Genomic DNA, 20,856 nt, shown 5'->3' on the forward strand with positions numbered 1-20,856 from the left:
GTCGCTACTTCTCCGCCAGCACGGGGATATGACATCCACACTGCCGATCTGTAGTGCCCCCTCCATTCGGAAGGTGCTTCCAAATGCGGGAAACAACCCTCCCTTTGACGGATGCCAGGCGCGGGAAGCATTGAAGAGATGCTTCGTGGTAGTGGGGGCAACAAGACACATGGAGATGAAAATAACGCAAGACGTAATACAAGAATAAACGATCCGGCGCCCGATTCGCGAGCAAATGATCACATCGGTGCCTCCAGAATAAATTTAGAGCGTATCATTAAAGCTGTGTTTTCGTGTCCCACGAGGACACAGACTAGGTACCCTAAGACAAAAGCATCAATGCGTCAAATGCACATACAGGTGGTCGAGGGCAACGAGAAATATGTTTTCATTGTGTCCTACTCATATTTTATCTGAATGCATTTCTTGTTGTCTGGTGTTCTGTGATCACACAGGACTGAGCTATTCATAGCCAGAATGCTACTTGGCCTTTCAGGGTTATTCTTCATTGTTTCCAGATAAGACCGTTAAGCTTCATACAGGAATGCAGCACAAGAGCCAAAGATCTGTGTCATGTATTTTTTAGAGTAAATCATTATCATCCAACCAGAAAAGGAACATAATGGAATATTTCAATTTTGTCAGGGAAAACCTTCAACAAACTTAGATAATCTTGACAATATAGGAGTTTAGTTTTTTTAATGCAAAAAAGTGTTAAGTAAAAGTTTACAAATGCTCACCTTAAATTCAAAATCAGCTTCTGTGTGAAGCCAAAACATGTAGGAAGGAATGATCTAGAATATTTTTGAAAATTTGCAGCTGGCCCAGGATGAAGAAGCAAGCAGGCCTCAGATCCTCCAGGCTGGGGATTTCCTCATGGGAAACAAAACAGAGATGTTGAAAGAAGGTAGGAGGCGGCCCATGATGTAGGATTTTTTTTTTTTCAGACAAATCTGCTTTTCAGGCTGGTCTGAATCCCCCAAAGGATCCCAGGATCCACCTTGGTTGGATGGGTCTCATGACCCCTCATTAGACCATGATCAAGGATCAGTACCCATCCTTCGGCCTGCAGTGTCCCTATAACACAGCTGGCAGCTAAATACAAAACCGGGGTGTCAAGCTCTAGGGGGGCTAGACCTTGGACACTGTGGTTGACGCCTTCATCTGGGAGAGCCTGGGATGCCCTTCTGTCCGGGCAAACATTGACCCAGGGGGGTAGACTCAGATCGATGGCCCTTGCTGTCTGTTCCCAGAGTCATGAGACCACCAGAGAGGCAGTGCCAGCCAGGAGTTCACGCAGCCCTCTCCTGGTGTCCTCCCACCTCCTGGCTGCCCTCCCTTCGTGTCTTTTACTGAAATCCCCTCTTGTTGACCACTCAGGTTGGTGCTGCTCAGGCTCGGCCCACATCTCTCTCTCCTGCACCTCCTCCCACTCCCTCCCCACCAGTCTAAAGACCACCTGCATGGGGTGATGCCTCAGGCTGCCTCTCCAGCTCCAGCGGCTCCCCAGCTTCTTGGACTATATCCCACTGCCTACCCCAAAATGCATGGAAGTTTCTGGAAGGCATCCCTAACTTTTCATACTCAAAGCTAATAGTTTTCTCCTCCAAACTTGCTGCTTTCACTGCACTTCCCGTCTTGGCAGGTGGCACCACCATCCATCCACACAGTGGCGCAGACCTCGCGTCTTAATTTCTCACTCGGCCTCACAGTCCACGTGTCACTCAGATCCTGCCAGTTCTGTCTCCAAAACGTCTCCTGCCCCTGCCCTCTCCACACCAGCACTCCTCCTTCTCCCCTCATCCGAGCCCACGGAACAGCACACGGAGCTCCGAGCCTTGAATCTGGACCCAGGCTTGAATCTTGGCTCTATCTCTTATTGGCCGAGGTAAAGCTCCGTGCCTCGGTTTCCCCAGCTGCAACATGAAGAAAAGACTATTTCCCATCCCCTAGGTTATGGAAGCGCTTGCACAAGGCCATCCAGGCGCATAGCAAGCACTGTCTCCAAGGGCCTTGGTCTGAAGCGGGCTTCCAGATGTTTCTTCCTGCCCTTCACCGTCCACCCCCTGTGTGACAGCCAGGGTAAACCAACGTGAACCAGATCACACGGCTCCCTGCTTAACACCCTGTACTGGCTTCCACTTCTTACTGGAATCAAGTCCATACCCCTTGCTGGGGCCCGTGAACTTGGTCTCTCCGCACTGTCTCGGACCATCTGACTGCGTCTGCTGCGGGGCCTGCCTGGCTCACGACCCTCCCAGCACGCTCTCCCTCCTTCGCGTGTTTTCCTGCCCACACCAGCTGCATCCATCCTTGGAGCCTGTCCCTCTGTCTGTCCGAATGTTTCACCTGTGGTCTTCACGAGGCTGGCTTCTTCCTGCGTCCAGGCCTCTGCGTAGATGTCCTTTGCTCAGAGGGACGTGCCTGGACTCTGCTATCCTGTCCCCGTCCCCGGCACTGTCTCTACATCTCTGCTGTGTGTTGTTGGGCTCAATCCCTCTCCCCTCCTTACAGCCTGCCGACTTTGAATCCCATGCCACCAACCGTATTCCCCACTGACGGGAGGCTGCCCACTCCTCCTGTCATTTCTAGAAGTTCTCTGCCGAAGTCAGTCACTCACCCAAACCACTCACTCCTGTTTCATTCCGGGCAGTTTTAGTATTTCCAGACACAGTGCATCCAGCCCAGGGCCTCTGGCTTGGCTCCCTGGCCCTCCCCTCCCAGCAGCTTCAGCCACCACCCGTCCTCCCTCCGGCCCTCCCCACCTTCCTTCTCACCCACCCTTTCTCAGCTCGCTTCCTTGTGCAGTCGCTGCCATTTTTCTCTGCCTATATCCTCGACTCTCTTGCCCTCATGCTGTTTCATACTTGCTCAGCCACACCACTGCTCTGAAATCCAGCCCTCTGCCAACTGGATGTAGCTGGGCAAAAACCACAGCACGTTGCCTGGTCTCACCTGGAATTCATGATGGACAGGCTCCGGTGGACCATAGTGATGTCAAACATGTGATGTGTCAACCGTGGTTCACTCTCTCTCCCGTTTCTCCTCGGTGACTATTTCCCCAGCTTTTCCTCTCTCCTCAGGCACCCACAACCTCTTCTCCCCCTTTGCAGCTAGCGGCCTGGCCTTCCGCTTGACTGGGAAATTGCCCCCAACCACACCTCTCTTCCATCATGCATCTGTGTTTCCACAGATGCCTCCCATCTACTCACTGTCAGTCGGTGGTCCTCAGACTGCGGTCCTGGAACGGCAGCATCAGGGTCCGCTGGGAACTTGGAAGAAATGTAAATCTACAGGTCACATCACAGGCCTAAAAACTCTGGGGTGGAGCCCCAAACTCTGTGTTTTAACAAGCCTTTGGGTGAATTCGGAGGCACTTGCAAATTTGACAACTGCTAGAGATAGAGCCACATGTCCATCAAAGGCCGACCTTCCTGAGTGCTTCGCCCCCCTGACCTACTCAAGGGCGTTGCTCCAGCAGAGATCAAGGCCAACCTACACCCCTCTGGAGCCCTGCTCCAGCCAGGCCACCTTCCTCTCTTGTATTCCCAACTCCATCCTTTCTATGAGTTCATTCCCATCCACACTGAAACCTGATGTTAGTCATCTCATCTTCCCCCCCACCCCCCACCCCCCCAAAAATCAATTGACCTCCAGGCAGGCATCGATGCTGCAGTCTGGAAGCAGAACTTCTTTGAAAAACCTCAGTGTCTGCTCTTAAGGCCTTCAACTGCTCAGACAAGGCCCACCCACTGTGTCAAGGGCAACTTCCTTCACTCAAGGTTGATCGATTTGACCACATCTACATCTAATCATATCTACAAAATCCTTCCTTCCTTTCTCTTATTTTTTTTTTTTTTAAGTAGGCTTCATGCCCAGCACGGAGCCCAGCGAGGGCCTTGAACTCACAACCCTGAGATCAAGACTTGAGCTGAGATCAAGAGTCAGACACTTAACCGACTGAGCCACCCAGGCACCCCTACAAAATACCTTCATAGCAATACCTTGTGAGTATTCGATGAAAACTAACGATCATACCATCCATGTGCCATGACCCCCAAATTCATATTTTGCATCCAGGTCACTTTCCTGAACCCAGACTTGTGCATCCACCTGCCTGCTCGGTACCTCCACTTGGATATCCAACACAAGGATCTCTTCGAGGCTGAACCTTACCGGCAGATTCCCTCTCATTTAGTGGCAACTCCATCCTTCCAGCCCCTGTTCTTAAAGCCTGTGAGTCTCTCCTTCACGCCCCATAATCAAGTCCTGTGGGCTCTCCCTTCTTCCCTATGCCCTCCTCGGCTTCCACCTCTGCCCCCGACCCCGTCACCTCTCCCCCGATTGCTGCAGTAGCTTCTGAATCGGGGGCTCCCAATATGAACTCCTCCTCACGTGCAACCCAAGCTAGCCATCCCTTCGCTCTGGACCAGACTGCACCTCATGTGGAATCCGGAATAAGAGTCAAAGGCCTCTGCGTGGCCCCCCAGACTTAACAGGAGCTGCCCCCTTTCCTCACTGACCCCACCGACCTCTCCCCTCCACGTGAGCCACTCTGACCACACTGAGCCCTGGTGTTCCTTAAGTACGGCAGGTGCGCTCCAGGGCTCAGACCCCAGAGTGTTCCCTCGGCCGGGGACGTTCTTCTCCAGGTACCCGCATGCTGACTCCCTGCCTCCTTCAAGTCTTTGCCTGAATGTCTTTTCTCACCAAGACTCCCTGAGCGTGTACGTCACCTAAACATGCCCCCCATCGTCCTCACCCTGCTCTAACTTCTCCTGGGGTTCACGGCCGTCTCGGCACCGTGTGTACCCGTTACAGCCGCTGTGTGTCTAGCTCTTCCCCATAGAATGCAGACAGATGTCTCTCGGCTCTTGACACGATGTCTCCCCCATGTGCAGAAGGACACAAGCACATGTGGGCTGAGTGGGTCGTGTGTGACTGTGTCTTCTCTGCACACTTAGTCCCGGTCTCTCTCTTGCACTTGGGTGTGAGCTCCTCGAGGACGAGCTGCCGTCCCTCTCACGCGGGCCCTCATACAGGCCCTGATGGCCGGCAGGCACCAATCTCTGTGGAGGCGTCAGGAGCTTGTCTTAGTCCAAGACAAGTTTGCTGCTGTAACAAAACACTACGGCCCGCGGGGCTTACAAACAGCTCACAGTCCTGGAGTCCGGATGCCCGAGATCGAGGCACCAGCACGGTCCCGTGACGGCCCTCTTCTGAGTTGCAAATGTCTCACTGTGTCCTTATATCACCCTTACAGAGGTGAGGGATCTTTCTAGGGCCTCTTTCATAAGGGCACCAATCCCATTCATGAGGCTCCACCCTCATGACCCAAGCACCTCTCAAAGGCCCCACTTCCTACCACCGTCACCTGTGGGGTCAGGATTTCAGCATGGGAATTCCGGGGGGACGTAGGCATTCGGACAGTGGCATAGCTTCTCTGACCAACAGGGTCTTCAGAGAGGAAAAGGGGGCCAGGTCCTACCACTTACACTATCCCATCACCCTCTTACCCCGGACACAGTGGGCTGGGCTTTGCTGGTTTCCGGAGGATTCCGAAATGAGCACTGTTTTCAACAACACCAGTTGACAGAGGACCCTGGCCCTGCCCGTCCCCCTTCACCACCGAATGACCACAAGAAGCTGACTTCTCCCAGGCAGGCATTCTGCATCCCAGACGGAACGGGAGAAGGTCCCCCCAGCCTAGTAATGCCTGACCTGAACACTCCGGCCTCGGACGAATCGGAGAAACCACTCCGAGCCAAGCCAGGCATCACTTTAGAACTCCGGATCTATCCACCGCTCTGTCTCCAGTCACCGGGACCTTGGCTTTGTCACCCGTGCGCACATTCGCTGGAGACTAAACGTTCAGTGTGACAGAGTTCACGTCGCCCTCATCCGTGACCTCCACACACGCTGAAAGGCAATTAGGGTTTTGCTCTCCCTTCTAATGCCAGAACTCAGTGTTGCATCATCAAGGAAAAAGATTCCTGCTTAGAAAAACACGGCCTTTGGGGGAAAGAGGGAGAGATTCTTATCTGGGAACGAATGGGGCAAAAGGGCTAGCATTTTACAAGCTTCGATCAAAGCCAGGACGAGCTCTCCGAATGAGGACAGCTGGGGAGGCAGGAACTTCCAAGCAAGGAGGTCACAGGCCCGACTGGCTCTCGGGGGGGGGGGGGGGGGGGGGGGGGGGGGCTGCTGGAGCTGACAGGCAGCAGGCGGTGGTGTGGTTTGCAGACTGCTCGCTCTCTCTCTCTCTCTCTCTCTCTCTCTTTCTCTCTCTCGTCCCTGCTGGCTGCGCAGGGGGCCTGTCCCGTCCTCATCAAACTCGCTGCAGCTCCCGCTGCCTTCTCCTTGTCTGCGCCTGTTGGTTTCTCAGCACTTCATTAACTTTTAAATCCAGCCATTTAAATGCCCGCATTGGCCTAGCTCCCCTTTACCTAAAGGAATCATTAAGACACTGTGTCACTCCTCACACGCTTAAACCCTCTCCCGCGGGCATCTGGAGAGGCAATCTTTTGTTTGCTCGTTTGTTTTCACCTCATCCAATGTATTTACTTTTTTATTTTTATTATTTTTATTTTTTTTAATGTGAAATTTATCGTCAAATCGGTTTCCATTCAACACCCAGTGCTCATCCCAACAGGTGCCCTCCTCAATGATGACGGTGCTTTAACTCGGTGCCTATGAAGCAAGGCAGTAATGTCCACTGACCAAACCGGTTCTGGAAGCAGGAGCTGCCCCTAAGAGCCCTGGCCAGACTTGTTCCTTCCAGAACCAGATAGAAGCTTGGCTTCTTCCAGAACCAGATAGAAGCTTGGCTGCTGGGGGGGGGGGGGGGGGGGAGGGGGGGGCGAGGTCCTAGTTGATGACCTTTGACCCTATCCCCCCCAGAAAGTCCTTCCTCGTGTCTGACTGCACTCCTCAAGCCAAGAGGTCCTAGTTGATGACCTTTGACCCTGCCCCCCCCAGAAAGTCCTTCCTCATGTCTGACTGCACTCCTCAAGCCCATACCCTCTCCTTTGCACGAAGGCACTTCAAGTTTACTGAATAACTTTTCAACCTGATTTCCTCTAGAGTAAAAGTATTTTGTACCTTTTTAACGTTATAAGACGATTCCATTTTTTTTCCTCTTGGTTATTTCTACCCCTTTAAAATGTGAAGACCAACACCATATGTTATCAGATCAAAAAGTCCGGAATATTGTTCAAAGACACGTAGCCAAGCGGGTGTAAACCTAGCCCCTGCAGCCAGACTGCCTGCATTCAAATTCCTAGCTCTGTCTCCTACTGGCTCTGTGGCCTCGGGCCAGTGGCTTAGCCTGTCTGTGCTTCAGTTTTAAACGTCTGTAAAATGAGGGTGATTACAGTATGTAGGGCATTAGCATATCATGAAGTTAAATAAGTTAGTACATGTAAGAATATAGGTAGTACTGTTTTGTGCCATAGAAGAGTCTACTATGAACACTAGTTCTTAATTTTCTATAAATAAATATAATTTTGAGTCTGAGCATCTATCCAAACAGGCTCACCAGAAGCTTCCTTGCTCTGGTCTTCAGGGCTTGCTCTGGGGAAGGGAGAGCCCTTGACCCCCGGGGCTGTCAGTGGGTCCAGGTCTGTCCACACAGATTCCTGCTCAGTCCCAAGACCTCTCGAAGGTCCAAGGCTCCTGTGCCGGCTTGGGCCTCACTGCTCTGGCCAAGTTTCCCAAAAACCCACGTGCCAGGGCACACGTGCGACACCGTGGCCTGTGTGGTATCCTCAGCACCTAGCGCGAGGCTTGGAGAGAGCCCAGCACTCCATGCCCGCAAAGGAGAAATGAGGACACGGCCCGTGGGCGCAGCACAGGGTCCTAGCCGTGGGTTTAAGCGTCTGTGAAAAGGCCCCAACTCCAGATCTCCAGCCTGCCCTCGAGAGGCCGACGGGAGCGGCCAGGTCGGGTTTACTCGATAAGGTCAGTTTACAGGATACAAAATGCAGTCATACTTTCAGAGTAGATGTAAAACTCCATCTTGGATACTGTAGCCGAAGCTTTAATGACATGGAAATATTTTGTTACATAAAAAAGTCAGGTTATAAAACACCATCAAGAATTGCGTCTATATTCAGTTCCCAGGACTGTGGTAACAAGGTGCCACAATGTTGTGATTTAGAACAGTGGAAGTTTATTCTTTCACAGTCCTGGAGGCCAGAAGTCCAAAATCAAGGTGTGGGCAGGGCCAAGGCCAAACTCCCTCTGAAGGCGCTGGGGGGGGGTCCTTCCTGCCCCTTCCAGCTCCTGGTGGTTCCAGTGACTGCCATTCCCTTGCTGTCCCAGCATCACGTCTGTCCTCGTCTTCATGTGGTGCCTCTTTGTGAGCATCTGTCTTCACGTGGGGACGTGTCACATTAACTAATTACATCGGCAATGACCTTATCTCCAAATAAGGTCACAGACGGGCGTACTGGAGGTTAGGACTTCAATGTATCTTTTTTGGGAGATATAATTCAGCCCATGACAGCCTTTCGTGTTGAATTAAAGAGCCAACATCTCGGGGTGCCTGGGGGGGCTCAGTCGGTTGAGAGTCCGACTTCGGCTCAGGTCATGATCTCTGGGTTGGTGAGTTTCGAGCCCCGTGTCAGGCTCTGTGCTGACAGCTCAGGGCCTGGAGCCTGCTTCGGATTCTGTGTCTCCCTCTCTCTCTGCCCCTCCCCACACTCACTCTCCCTCCCTCTAAAATAAATAAACATTAAAAAAGAGTTAAAAAAAAAAAAAGAGCTACATCTTTTTCAACAATGACAAATGACTACATCTCTTTCTGAAAAACCACACACACACACACACACACACACTTTTACCTGAAAGAGAGCTTTTACTGCCCACCCTCGTCACCCTCCCTAACACCTCGTGTTGAGTTGCCCCCTCCCCCCACCCCACCAGGCCAGCTAAGCTGAGGCCTGGAAGTGGGTGTCTGTCTGTCTGCCTCTACTTACTGGTTCCGGCACACATCTTCACAGGCATTTACTCATTATGTGAAAGCCCATGTCCACACGGTTTTGTCACTTTAAAAAACAAACAAACAAACAAAAAGAGTATTTTCTATGCCTTTTCTGAATCTTGCTTTTCTCACACAGTAACATCCGGCAGAAGTTATCCAAGCTACCCAATGAGCCTCCAAATCACTATTTTTAATGGTTATATAATTTATATAATACATTCTGCAGTTTGGGCATTAGCTGAAAATTAACAGTGATTATCTTCAGATACTTGGAGACAGGAGCTCTCGTCCATCATCCTTGTTTATGTGAGGCTAGCATGCAACCTGAGATACGACGGCTGTTTAATAAGCATGCGTGTCTCTGCCTTGTGAGTGAAGCATCTTCCAGAAACTCTAACTGCAGTAGAACTGGTATCACATACATAATCTTATTGCTGCTTAAAAAGGACACTGACACAGGGCGCCTGGACGGCTCAGTTGGTTCAGCGTCTGACTCTTGATTTCAGCGCAGGTCATGATCTCAGGGTCGTTGAGCTCCATGCTGAAGCTAGAGCCTGCTTAAGATTCCCTCTCTCCCTCTGCCCCTCTCCCCTGCTTGCGCTCTCTTTCTCTCTCTAAAATAAAAACAAAAATGAAGAAGCAGAAAAAGCCCAACACTGACATTTTCAGGTCCCAGAGACTAATGGTCAACATTCTACATAAGTCACCATAGCAGCCCGACAGCATTAAATGCTTCTATAGCCAAGGACAGGGCTCTGAGGGGTGAGCACTAGCCCAGGTAGCTTGCTGGTCAGATTCAGGATTCCAACCCTGATCTATTGATCTCCCAAGACCATCTCTCTCCTCCACATCTGTTTTCATAAGAGAAATAGCATCTCTTTTGCTAGAATTCACTTGGAAAGCCTAGATGTGGTTGTTCCCGAACCCAGTCTCCAAAATCTCACGACTGTTAAAAATAGACAACGTGATGAAACAGACCAAAGGTTTACAGAATTTTAGCAACCCAGAGAACTGGTCTAACTCTCCTTTGCTTATTTAAAATTGGCGACTTGGCTTTCGAGTCAGATGTGTCACACAGGAGTGTCTAATTTCTTTTTGTCAATGTTTGTTTACTTATTTTCAGAGAAAGAGAGAAAGCGTGAGCAGGGGAGGGGTAGAGAGAGAGGGAGAGAAAGAATCTTAAGCAGACTCCGTGCTCAGTGCAGAGCTGGACAGGGGCTCCATCCCACGACTTTGAGATCATGACCTGAGCCGAAATCAAGACTCAGACGCTCAACCGACTGAGCCACCCAGGCACCCCAAAAGTCTAATTTCTAAGGACACAAGAGAAACAACTCACACATGGCAGGGCAGTAAATCATCGGGAGGTGAGTGGTAAGAGAGACAGAAACCTGGGATTTCGGGCACTGAATGGGGGGAGGACAGCGGTGGCCTGTGAAATTATACCAGCACTCCGCCACTACTAGGAGTGCATTTTCTAGAAAGATTATTGTGAGCCTTTGACAAAAAAAACCCGTATGAAAGTATACTGCAGTATATGTTTTTTAATTGTCAATCAATTTATGCGTGACCGTGATGGTGCACAGAGTGATCAGGGAGAATCACAATGAGGAAGGGATGTGAATTTCAAAGGTAATTAAGTGGTGCCTAGAATTTACGTTTCTTACCCTCCTGGGCTAAACACTGTAACCGCCTGGGAAGTTAGAAGAGTCCCGATGTCTGCATCTTGACCACTTGGTACTGAATACACTGAGCGTTAAGCATCTCTAAAGCTCTGCATGTGACTTAGCGTCGGCGGGGGCTGAGACCCACATCGCTAGAAGATTCAATTGGAAGGGATTAAAACTGCTAAAACTTAGGGCTGCCTGTGCAATAAGATGAAATTGAGAATGAGAAGTAATTTCCTTATGTGGCAACACAGCCTTCTATGGGCTGTTCTCAGCCCTGGTCTTCAGCCTTCTCTCTGATTCTTCCCTGTACTTGCCTGCTGCAGAACCGAACTTTCCCCCACATACACCACACGTTTCTCCTCTGTTGCTTTGCTGATGCCTTCCCTCTTCCAGGAAACGCTCCCTAGATGACTCTTGCTGATTCTTGGCAATTCAACCTTAAAAGGCCCATCCCAGTGAAGCTTCCCTATGATCCCCTAAGGTGTGGACCCACTGGATTGCATTTAATGATCTGTTTCGGTGCCTGTGTCTCCACCGGACTTCAGCGAACACCATAAAAGCAGAGACTGCCCCATTCATTTTGGGTTCCCATCACCTAGGCCAGTCGCTGGAGATCACAGACGGCAAATGAGTAGGAGGTGAAGTCAGGAAGCAGGACGGCGTTACGCACCATGTATCGGTTACTCATTTATTATAATCTTGAGAAATGTACAGTCTTGGCAGGCATACACACATGCAAGAGAAAATTTGCTCTGTCGATGACAGCCCCCAAAGCTTAAAAAAGAACACTATGGGGAAAAGGGGCAATGGAGAATGAGTCGCGTCTTATATGGCGTTTATAAATGTTTCCATTTTTCCTCTTTGCCCTCATTGTAGGAAGCCAAGTAACCTAAAGGTAGCCTAGTAGCCACATTATTTTTCTGCACCCTGATGGAAACAGAAGATACTCAGTTTCTACAAGTGGTTCTACAGAAGAAACCCTTCCCTCTGGGAGATTACAAGGCCCCGTAACACATCGCTGCAAACGTTTGCTGCCCACCGTAATCAATTTCTTGCAAGCTCAGTAGCCAAATGGCAGTGACACTTCAGAAATACCAGAACCTGGTAATTTATTCCTTGACTGTCTTCCCAGACAATTAAGGACCTAGCATCTCCTGTGTGCTAAGCAATCCTGGGGCTACTCTTTCCAGCAACTTCCACAAGAGACGCTGTCAGAACTCCTTACAAACAATCAAGTCTGAAAGAGGCCCCTGGAGAGTGTCTGCACTTGAGCAAATGGTGTGGAAGCCAAAGCAGGGAGCAAACTTCTCCCGCCATGTGCAGCCCACGTTGTTAAAGATGGAGTTCTCGTCCAGGGTTTCTTGCGATCGTGCGGCCCTCTGCATTAGACTCTGCAGAATGACAGCAATTTGACCAAGAGTGCCTGGATGGCAGATGCTTTATGTACACTGTCAAGTTTAATGTGGTACAATCCAGGCGATTCTGCCGTGCCGGGCGTGTGGCAAGCCCGCGGAGGGCTGTCGACAGCCACACAGGGTGAGGAGGTGGCAGAATCGTGGGGTGATCAGCATTCAAAGGGAGCTAAGAGACCATCTCGTTCAGCCTCTTCATATTGCAGGGGAACTAAGATAGACCAGAGAGCACAATGGTTTCTTGTTGAAGAAACGTACGGAGAGGTACATGCATGCCCGATCCAAATGTGGGGCTTGAACCGGAGTCTTCTGCCTGCCTAATCTAAGCTGGCTACTTGCACTGTCCAGACACACCTGCTGATTTTCAGAACTTCATTTGACTCTTCACCCTGCAGGCTGCTCAAGGATGACCGATTGTATCAACTTGAGCAAGTGACGCTGAAGCTGTACAAATGGTCCGTATCTAGTCACTCCCACTCCGCATCCCTAATATGGCTCAAAGCCACCGAGTAATCCCTGCTGACATCCAGTTATGTTGTTGTCGCTCACCGAGTCTGGCCGACCCTTATCTTTGACCTAAAAATCCTTCAGAGTTAGTTCTTGGAATTTAAAGAGTTTCCAACAGGTATGGAGAGAAGCACTTCTATTAAGATCTTTGTCTCTTTAAAAAAAAAAAAAAAAAAAAGGAATAAAGGAGGAGATAGAAGCCAAAAGAAAACGTAATTATAGTTCTATTTGTCTTGCCTTACATCTCTGAGGGAAATGTGAATCTTTTGTACCAGTGGGTTAATTTTAGCTGAATGTCATTCAACTCATTCAAAGCTGGTAGGGTATTTTAGAGAAGAACAGAGAGGAAATTATAAGTAAAAAATAAAAATATTTTGCGTTCTAAAACTAGGATAAATTTTTCTGTAAGTTTTCTTCATCAAATAGAGACAAAATGAAGAAGAAAAGAAAAATAGAAGTGTGGCCTCGTTAATTATTGCTTGTCCAACCCATGCATAACGGCCATGGTGTGGACACCACATGCATATACACACACACCTGTGTACCCTAAATCTCAATGTCTTATATGTACCATGATTTCATGATGATAACCAACCTCTGTCCCCTCCTCCTCTAAAGTAAATAGAACAAAAACATGTTGGCAGACACAACCCTTCTGCCCAACTCCTCCCATCATCCCCATAACGTATCTATCATCTCAAAACAGTTGCCATCCATTTATAGTATCATGTTATCTGAAAATCATGAGAGTTTTACTTCTTCATTCTTATTTGGATGCCTTTTATTTCTTTTTCTTGTCTAATTGCTGCGGCTAGGGCTCCCAGTACTATGTTGAATAAAATGGTGAGAGTGGACATCACTTTTGTGTTCCTAACCTTAGGGGAAAAGCGCTCCTAAAACCCTAAAGACTCCAACCAAAAACTTCTAGAACTGATCATGAATTCAGTAAAGCTGAAGGATACAAGATCAATGTACAGAAATCTCTTGCATTTCTATGCACTAATTATGAAGCAGCAGAAAGAGAAATTAAGAAAACAATCCCATTTACAATTGCACCAAAAATAATAAAATATCTAAGAATAAACTTAACCAAAAAGGTGAAAGACCTCTACTCTGAAAAGTCTAAAACACGGATGAAAGAAATTGAAGATGACACAAAGAAATGGAAAGACATCCCATGCTCCTGGATGGGAAGAACAAATATTGTTAAAATGTCTGTACTACTCAAAGCAACCTACACTTTCAATGCAATCTCTATCAAAATACCAATAGCATTTTTACAGAACTAGAATGAGCAATCCTAAAATCTGTATGGCACCACAAAAGACACCAAATAGCCAAAGCAATCTTGAAAAAGAAAACCAAAGCTGGAGGCATCACAGTTCCAGACTTCAAGTTATATTGCAAAGCTGTGGTGATCAAAACAGTGTGGCATTGGCAGAAAAACAGACACACAGATCAACAGAGCAGAATAGAAAACACAGAAATAAGCCAACAATTATACGGTCAATTCATCTTCAATGAAGGAAGCAAGAATATCCAATGGGAAAAGACGGTCTCTTATTTATTTATTTACTTATTTATTTATAATTTAAGTTCAAGTTAGTTAACTTGTAGTGTAGTACTGGTTTAGGAACAGAATTTAGTGATTCATCATGTACATATAATATCCCAAAAAAGACCATCTCTTTAACAAATGGTGTTGGGAAAACTGGACAGCAACGTGCAAAAAGGGTGAAGCTTTCTGACACCATACACAAAAATATTTTCAAAATGGATTAAGACCTAAATGTGAGACCTGAAACCATAAAAATTCTAGAAAACAATGCGGGCAGTAATTTCTTTGACATCAGCCCTAGTAACTTCTTTCTAGATAGGTTTCTTTTTTTTTTTAATTTTTTTTTAATGTTTCTTTATTTTTGAAGGAGAGAGAGACAGACTGTGGTGGGGGGAGGGGGGGCAGAGAGGGAGGGAGACACAGAATCTGAAGCAGGCTCCAGGCTCTGAGCTGTCAGCACAGAGCCCGATGCGGGGCTCGAACTCACAAACCGTGAGATCATGACCTGAGCCGAAGTCGGTCGCTCAACCGACTGAGCCACCCAGGCGCCCCTAGATAGGTTTCTTAAGGCCAGGGAAACAAAAGCAAAAATAAACTATTGGAACTATATCAAAACAAAAAGCTTCTGCACAGCAAAGGAAACAATCAAAAACTAAAAGGCAACCTATGGAACAGGAGAAGATATTTGCAAATGACATATCTGATAAAGGTTAGTATTCAAAATATATAAAGAATTTATACAACTCAACGCCCAAAAAACAAATATTCCAATTAAAAAATGGGCAGAAGACACGAACAGACATTTCTCCAAAGAATACATACAGATGGCCAACAGATATATGAAAAAATGTTCAACATCACTCATCATCAGAGAAATGCAAGTCAAAACCGCAATAAGATATCACTTCACACCTGTCACAATGGCTAAAATCAACAACGTAAGAAACAACAAGTGTTGGTGAGGATGTGGAGAGAGGGGAACCCTCTTGCACTGTTGATGAGAATGAAAACTGGCACAGCCACTATGGAAAACAGTATGGAGGTTCCTCCAAAAATTAAAAACAGAACCACCCTATGATCCAGTATTGCACTACTGGGTATTTACCCCCCACAATACAAAAACACTAGTTCAAAGGGATGCATGCACCCCTATGTTTATTGCAGAATTAGCCAACTTATGGAAGCAGCCCAAGTGTCCACTGATAGATGAGCGGATAAGGGAGACATAGTATGTATATGCACTGGAATATTATTCAGCCATAAAATGAATGAAATCTTGCCATTTTCAATAACATGGATGGAGCTAGAGAGTATTATGCTAAGCAAAATAAGTCAGTCAGAGAAAAGCAAATGCCATATGATTTTACTCACATGTAGAATTTAAGAAACAAAACAAATGAGCAAAGGAAAAAAAATGAGAGAGAAAGAGACAAACCAAGAAAGAGACTCTTAACTCTTGAGAACAAACTGATGGTTACCAGGAAGGAGGAGTCCAGGGGATGGATCAATGAGGTGATGGAGATTAAAAAGCACACTTATCATGACGAGCACTGAGTAATGTATAGAATTACTGAATCACTCTATGGTACTCATAAGCTGATATTACATTGTATGTTAACGGACTGGAATTTAAGTAAAAACTTTTAAAAATTTATTATAAATAAATAAATAAATTTTTAAAAATGAAATTATAACTTAAAAAAAAAAAGGGTGGCCATCCAAATAAAAAACAAAAAAAAGAGCATGGACCTGTGAGCCAGGAGAGCTTGATCACAGGCAATTTTGCCTTAAAAAATAGCCCAATTGATTCCTTATTCAGAGGATACACCTACACCTAGTCCTTTTCTTCATCAGGTAGCCTTGAAATGAACAAATCCTTTGACAGACTTCAAATCAAAATGCTGGAGAAAGGGGCACCCAAGTGATGAGCGTACGAACGGGACGAGACCCCCGCCCCAACACACACACCAAAATACAACATGGCGCCTCCACTGGAACCAGTGACTGGGTCACGATTCCAAGACAACACTGATTATAAGACACGCTTCTATCTTTCAAACGACTAAGAAAAATAATTTGTAAGTGAAGCTGCCGCAGGATGCCTTAATGACGGTCTGGGTACTAGAGCCCTGTCTGGTTCACACCAGTCTCTCCTTACTCTGAGCACCTTCATTCTCTCCTCAGGGATTTGGCAATGTCTCCTGCCTTTGCTCGCGTGGGTTGCCCTGCACTAGGCAATCCTTCTGCATATCATATATCTCAGTACTAATTCCTTTTCACCTACTTCTTTTCTTAGATCCTTCTCTTGGTCAGCTTTCGGTAAGTTGTGCCATGGTGACAAACACCACTTAAATCGCTGGGGCTTAAAACAGCAAAGGGTTTAGTTCTCACTCCTGTTAAATGTGCTTTGCAGGTTGGCTGTGGCTCTGCTCCACAGGCCTTCATTCCGGGGTCCGGGCTGAGGGCAGGGCCCCTATCAGAGGCACGCCGTCCTCAGCGCAGAGGGGAAGAGAAACAGTAGACGGGTGGTGGTGGCTCCTGTGGCTTGTGCTGAGAAATACATACGTCACTCTACTCCCAGGCCATTAACTCATGCTCATGTGGCCAAGCGCGTCAGAATTGGGTGTGGGGTATGCTCCTCCCACAGATAGATACAGGAAGGAGGGGCCCTGGAGGGAGAGGTCGAATGGAAGGGCAGTGGATATTTTAAACAGATGTTGCAATCTGTCGTTAAGCCTCTGATGGTCACTTTTCAGTAAGTTAGATAATCTAGTCATTCTACCAAAGAGCCATATGCGCTCTACCAACACACATTTATACCCTGCTGCTCTGTTTTCGTGCCTTTTTATTATAACTTTGTCTTTGAGGGAAAAATTATATATAATTTTTGGAGATATTTTAAGTGTCATTTAAACTCAATCCTGTAGCTACAACACACTCATGACTTATCAAAGCGCCATCAATAAGACAGCCAGGACGAAGGCTAGGACTGAGTCTACCCACACACCGCACAGAGGCAACGGGAACCGCGTCTGCTGTCTCCTGGTCAACAGCAAGCCTAAGCCGCCATTGTTTGCAAGATGCATTTCAACTGCACATTTGTTGAAATGTGGAAAAAATGTCTATTACAATCAACGAAATAGAGTACTTGTGCGTATATGTATGTGCATGTGAAATGAGACTGACTGATCAGTTCGATGTTCTACATCTTTGCTCCTCAAAGTGTGGCCTGCGGTTCACAGCTATTGATGCCCCCTGGGAGCTGGTTTAGCCATGCAAATTGCCGTCCCCAGCCAAGACCCACTGACTGGGAACATTAACAGGATCTTCAGGTGATCCCCATGCCCATTTAAGCATGATAAGTAGTTTTCTAAGTAACGTCGATGTCATAGCTGGTAAGTGCATCATAACAGAGTGAACACACAGGTGCATGCACGCGGGTCATGGAGACAATGGGCTGACACCCACTCCTTCCTGCATGCTGGAGCTCCAGCCCATGGGGCAAGAGGGAAGAGTTATCTCATTCGGCAAGAGTGACAAGGACAGATTGGATATCTTAACCCCGGCCACAGTGAAAATCACCTGGAGAAGTTTTTTAACAATACTGAAGCCTGGGCCTCGCTCTTGGAGATTCATTTAGTTTGGGGCACTTGACTGATGTGTAACCTGGGTGGGGCTTCCCATTCAGGGGGCTGGGGGAGTGCAGTGGGGAGCGGAAGGGAGGTCTGTTTGTCAGCTGGGAGCAGAACTGGCAAGCTCTCCTGTGAGCTCCTGAGTCCTCACCTTCGCTCGGGCCACTGTATAAATAGGACCCAAATTAGGGGCAGGAAAGAGAAAGATGTGTTGCACAGGGTTTAGAGCTGATAGGAGCTAGGCTTATAGGACTGAGCAGCGGAATGAGGACTCGGGATTCGATCTGATTTCAAGTTCATGTGTAAACAGCCCATGCACATGTGATACGAGGAAACCATACTAACTTAAAGTCCAAAGACCCGGATCATCTCTTCTTTAACCCTAAATAAAGTAGCTAAACGCCCCAAGCCTAAAAATGATACCAGCCTCCCTCCACACTTCATGGGATTCTGAGGTTTACAGAGATGCTCTTTATAAAATGAATCTTACTACGCAGAGACAAGGTGTGTTCATTTTTTGCACACATTTTTAGAATGGTTTTTATTTTCTCTCCCTAAAGAGCTACAGATTATTTATAACTTAAAATAGAATGCCTTTTATCTTATATCATTTGAAGGTAGGTAAACAAGCCAAAATCAGGAGTTTCAAACTGGGTTCCTTGAAGCACTGGGGTTTGCTAAATTTGGGCACCACAAAATATTTTTCAAGCACACCTGGGGGAGGGAGGTTGGTGATTTTTTATTTCCACACTTGAACCAACTTATGAGAGACTATGTCATCTGAATTTAGTTTGTCTTCTTCAACTTCCAAATTGGGTCTCCACCTTATGGGGACATATGAGGGTTTTTGTAAGGGAAGACTAAAATTACATCAGAAAATAAGCAGTAAAAATATCGCCACCAATGGGCAGGATTTTTGGAATGATATTTGTTTTGGTATTAGTATCATTTTTCTCTGAGGTCATTTAAGGATTTTTTTTTCACTACATATGTATAATTGATGATATTTGTTTTTGTACAGGTAGTTAAAGTGGCATACTTTAAGAGAGTTTCATAGATGTGCATGTCTCCACACATATGTATGTCGAGATATATGTGCATATGTGCATGAACATTCATATTCACACATAGTGATTTTTGACGAGATGGTGAACCTCTGCCATTAAAAAAAACTTTCCTTAATGTTTATTTATTTTTGACAGAGAGAGACAGAGTGACAACAAGCATGAGCGGGGGAGGGGCAGAGAGACAGGGAGACCCAGAATCCGAAGCAGGCTCCAGGCTCCGAGCTGTCCGCGCAGAGCCCCACACGGGGCTCGAACCCACGGACTGCGAGATCGTGACCTGAGCTGAAGTCGGACACTCAACCAACTGAGCCCCCCAGGCGCCCCTGACCCTCTGCCACTCTTAAAAGCCTCTTGGGTTGTCAGGGTCATAGATATAGAATGAGCCCATCTGTTTATCTGGGCATCTATAAACATCTGAGAGGGTGGCATTATTATTAAAACAAGTAGACCTTCTTGTTTTGTCTTGTTTTGTTTCAAAACAAGACCTTCTTGTTTTGAAAATGTAGACACATTCTACCTTTGAAATGTCTAACCATCCTGAGTTGGGTTACAAATGTTGGCAACCATCACCCAGACTTCTGAAGTGAAAAAAAAAATCGCTTTCGCTGAAGCTACTGACAACAAGATAAAAAATTCATCCAAAATTTCATCCAAAAGGATAAAAAATTCAAAAGATAGGATGAACATTGGCTCCCCCATATTTCTTCGCTCAGGTGTCAATACTACGTCTCTGGGACGTTCCCTAATGACTACTCCTGCTTGGCAACGGAGGCGAAACGTGGCAGTGCTCATTAATCTCATGGGGAAAGTGGTATGTGTAATGAAAAAAGCATCTGCACACGAATCTTGACTTCTACTTTGGGAGATAAAGAATAGGATTCACTGGGAGTAAGACGATGAACGCCCCTATATGATCTTCCTTCCTCCACCCAGTTCTACTTTTCATCTTTAAACTAGAGATATTCTGATACCAAAAAAAAAAAAAAAAAAAAAGCCATTTTACCTCCAATCCAACTGTATGTTCTTGGAAGTTAAAGACCATCCCGCAGCTTATACTGAGAAGCTCAAACCTCTTCGCTGTGCTGGGGGGGATAGCAGAGCACGAGAAACTGCCTTCATGAAACACACTTCCCTCCAGCCTGTGTCGAATACAGCGTGAGGGCAATCAAGAGACTGCGGAGGACTGAATCCTGAAAAGAGAGAACAGAAACAGAGCTCACCATTAAGAGTAGAGGCATTGTTTTTTTTTCCTTTGTAGGTTTTTTGGGGGGAGTCGTTGGGGGCTAAGGGATATGGGATATGTATTGAGCTACATCTTAGAAATTAAGAGTTACATAAGGTAGGTAAAGATAAAAGGGAATAAAAGATTCATGTTAGGGAATTTTTGTTTTCAAAACAACTCAGTACTCTCTGTGGTGTTAAGGGATAATCAGAAAAAGGTAGTTCTTTCAACTCAAGTAACAAAGAGAAAACTAGGCTTTGATCACTTCAAAGGAAACCAAAGACTGCAAATGGGAAAACCTTAAGAACAGATGGAGAGGGAGAGTATGAGCTTGCGAGAGTGTAGTAGTAAAGTAAAGCAGCCCTCGAAAGACACGATAAAATAATCCCGAATACCATATATGCACCTGTGGTGTAGACAGTCTGCTGTGGTTCTCAGTGCAGGCTGTGAGCAAGCCTGCAGTCTGGGGGTGAGGAGCTCTTTGGCCTTTGGATGCACAATGTGGTCAGACAGACGAGAAACCAGATGCAACCCTGAGGGGGTGCAGGGTCTCATCAACTTAAGTCAGGGAATTTAAAGTTGTGAATGATTAGGTTGCTATTTTTAAAGACTGGGTAGGGAGGGGCGCCTGGGTGGCGCAGTCGGTTAAGCGTCCGACTTCAGCCAGGTCACGATCTCGCGGTCCGTGAGTTCGAGCCCCGCGTCAGGCTCTGGGCTGATGGCTCGGAGCCTGGAGCCTGTTTCCGATTCTGTGTCTCCCTCTCTCTCTGCCCCTCCCCGTTCATGCTCTGTCTCTCTCTGTCCC

The 20,856-nt window shown here is 47.0% G+C and overlaps 1 long non-coding RNA gene across 2 annotated transcripts; it reads right to left on the reverse strand.

Annotated features, from left to right (window-relative positions):
- Window positions 1–389: 389 nt before the first annotated feature.
- Window positions 390–20,369, reverse strand: LOC131503812 (uncharacterized). 2 transcript variants are annotated; one of them, XR_009257627.1, is made up of 3 exons: window positions 19,833–20,369; window positions 8,979–9,047; window positions 390–3,272 (listed from the first exon to the last, which is right to left on the reverse strand). It is a non-coding gene; the product is annotated as an uncharacterized LOC131503812 (long non-coding RNA). The 2 variants fall into 2 exon arrangements; XR_009257624.1 differs by lacking the exon at window positions 390–3,272 and adding an exon at window positions 8,542–8,718.
- Window positions 20,370–20,856: the final 487 nt, after the last annotated feature.

Source organism: Neofelis nebulosa, chromosome 1, assembly GCF_028018385.1.
Source record: "Neofelis nebulosa isolate mNeoNeb1 chromosome 1, mNeoNeb1.pri, whole genome shotgun sequence".
Lineage (NCBI taxonomy): Eukaryota > Metazoa > Chordata > Mammalia > Carnivora > Felidae > Neofelis > Neofelis nebulosa.